This window comes from Chlorocebus sabaeus, chromosome 8 (genome assembly GCF_047675955.1).
Source record: "Chlorocebus sabaeus isolate Y175 chromosome 8, mChlSab1.0.hap1, whole genome shotgun sequence".
Classification (NCBI taxonomy): domain Eukaryota; kingdom Metazoa; phylum Chordata; class Mammalia; order Primates; family Cercopithecidae; genus Chlorocebus; species Chlorocebus sabaeus.
Genome location: NC_132911.1, coordinates 105,069,147 through 105,071,724, shown reverse-complemented (window position 1 = coordinate 105,071,724; position 2,578 = coordinate 105,069,147). Strand labels below are relative to the sequence as shown.

The following is a 2,578-nucleotide window of genomic DNA, read 5'->3' as shown; positions in this document are numbered from 1 at the left end:
TCTTTCTTTCTTTCTTTCTTTCTTTCTTTCTTTCTTTCTTTCTTTCTTTCTTTCTTTCTTTCTTTCTTTCTTTCTTTCTTTCCTTTCTTTCTTTCTTTCTTTTTCTTTCTTTCTTTCTCTTTCTTTCTTTCTTTCTTTCTCTCCCTCTCTCTCCCTCCCTCCCTTCCTTCCTTCCATCCTTCCATCCTTCCTTTCGTCCTTCCTTTCTTTCATTTTTTTAGGGACTTTCCAGTGAATACTGGAAAAGCTGCTAGACAAAGTCTAAAAAAGCTGTAACACTACATGGATATTTTTCAATACATATGTTGAAAAACTTTTTGTAGATTTGCAATAATTTGAAAAAATTCGAAGATGAACTGTGTAGCCTAGAAATGTTAAAATTAAGAAAAAGGTATGCCATGAATGCATAAATGTAGATACTAGTCTATTTTATCATTGACTACCATAAAATATACACAAATCTTTCATATAAAGTTAAAAGTTAACAAAACTTACACACACACAAATGCGGACTGTACCTGGCACCATTCACAATCAAAAGAAATGGAAACAAACATAAAGATGGAGTATTAAATCAGAACTGCATAAATTAACCATAGTACATCCTGTGGTACTGTAATAACTTCATAGGCACCTCCTGCTGTTATTGTGGTGAAGCTTACATTTTAAGAATATCCACTTAACATGCCATGTAAGCCATTCATCTCCATGTGGGCAGTTCATCTCTCCAGTAAGCTGCACATCCAAATAAAAAGTGATCTTTGTTGGTTCTCAGGTGTTTTTCATTGTGTTCATTGTAATACTGTAATCCTTGAACACCATGGGACCAGTATGAAGTGCCACCAGTGATGCTGGAAGTGCTCCCAAGAAGCAAGAAAAGTAATGTCAGTACAGGAAAAGGTTGAGTTTCTTGATGTACCATAGATTGAGGCTTGTAGTAGCTGCAGTGGCCATTTTAGACAGAGGGTTCATCTTGTAAACAGACAATAGAAACTTACGGTATTGATAAATACGGTACAGTACTGTAAATATATTTTACCTTCTTTATGATTTTCTTAATAACACTTTCTTTTCTCTAGCTAGCTTTATTGTAAGAATACAGTATATAATATGTATAACATACAAAATATGTGTAAATCAATTGTTTATGTTAGTGGTAAGGCTTCCAGTTAACAATAGGCTATTAGTTAAGTTTTGGGGGAGTCAAAATTTATATGTGGATTTTCAACTGCAGGAGTCGGGGGGGTGTTGGTGCCCCTAACCCACACATGGTTCAAGGATCAATCATATATAATAAATTTTTACCACTCAAAAATATTAAGAAAATAAACCACTCAATTTAGGTAAAAAAAATTGGCAAACTTTTTGAACAGACACTACACCAAAGAAGATATATGAATTGCTGCTACCTACATAAAACGTGTTATCAGAAAAATGTGAAAATTAAAACTACAATAAATTACCACTGTACAGTCACTAGAATAGCTACAATTTTAGAAGACACATAATATCAAATGTTGGCGAGGATCTGGAGAACTGGCACTCTCAGGCTGTGCTGGTAAGAATGTAAAATGGTGTAGCCATTTTGAAAAACAGATCGGTAGTTTTTAAAATAAAGGCTGCCATATGCCCCGCCCTTTGACTCCCAGGTATTTATCCAAAAGAAATGAAAATATTTGTCTGCCCAAAGACTTATGCACCGATACTCAGAGTAGCTTTATTTATAGTAGGTAAAAACTGACACCAACCTAAATGTCCACCAATGGATGAATAGAAAAACATATATTGTAGGATATTCACAAAATAGAAAACCACTCAGCAAAAAAGAAAGGAATTCTTAATAATAGCAACAGCATAGATGAATTTCAAAAGCATCATGCAAAGTTAAAAAAAAAAGGTTGGCATAAAGATCATAACAGCATGGTTCCATGTGTATGAAATTCTAGAAATGGCAAGATGGTGGTAACGGAAAGCAGACCATCGGTTGCTCAGGGGCAGGAGTGGGAGAAGGGGATTGACTGCAAGGGACATAAGGGCATTTTAGAGGGTGATGTAAAAATTTAGTATCTTTACTGTGGTGGTAGTTACACAACAACATACCTGATTTCTAAAAATCACTTAATTGGGAACACTTAAAATTGGTGAATGTTTACTGTATGTAAATTATATCTAAATAAAGCTGACCCCACCCCAAAATGAAGCATGTGTCATCCCCAGTTCACAGATGAGGACACTGAGTCTTACAGAAGATTGGGAACATGCTTACGTCACAGAACCAGCAGGTAGTGACTCCAAGATTCAAACCCAGGTGACTAAGTCCACAGCTCATCTTCCTTCTTCCACATCTGGTTTCCTCCCTTGCTTATTCATTCCACAAAAGAGTATTGAAGACTCATATTAAAAGAACCTAAAAACTAGCAGAATAAGTCATGTATTATGAAGGTCCCTTGGCCAAGAGTATATAGTTTTCCCCACTTAGTTCTTACCTCTAAGCTCCTCCCTTATCAGGCCCTTCTCGCAGATTATTGCCCCGTCCAGGGCATGAAGGTGCCATCTCTGAGATATGCAAGGCTCTCCA

The 2,578-nt window shown here is 36.1% G+C and overlaps 1 non-coding gene across 1 annotated transcript; it reads right to left on the bottom strand.

The window, feature by feature from the left end:
- Window positions 1-219: 219 nt before the first annotated feature.
- LOC119624951 (U7 small nuclear RNA) lies at window positions 220-281 on the bottom strand. Its single transcript, XR_005241111.1, has one exon. It is a non-coding gene; the product is annotated as a U7 small nuclear RNA (small nuclear RNA).
- Window positions 282-2,578: the final 2,297 nt, after the last annotated feature.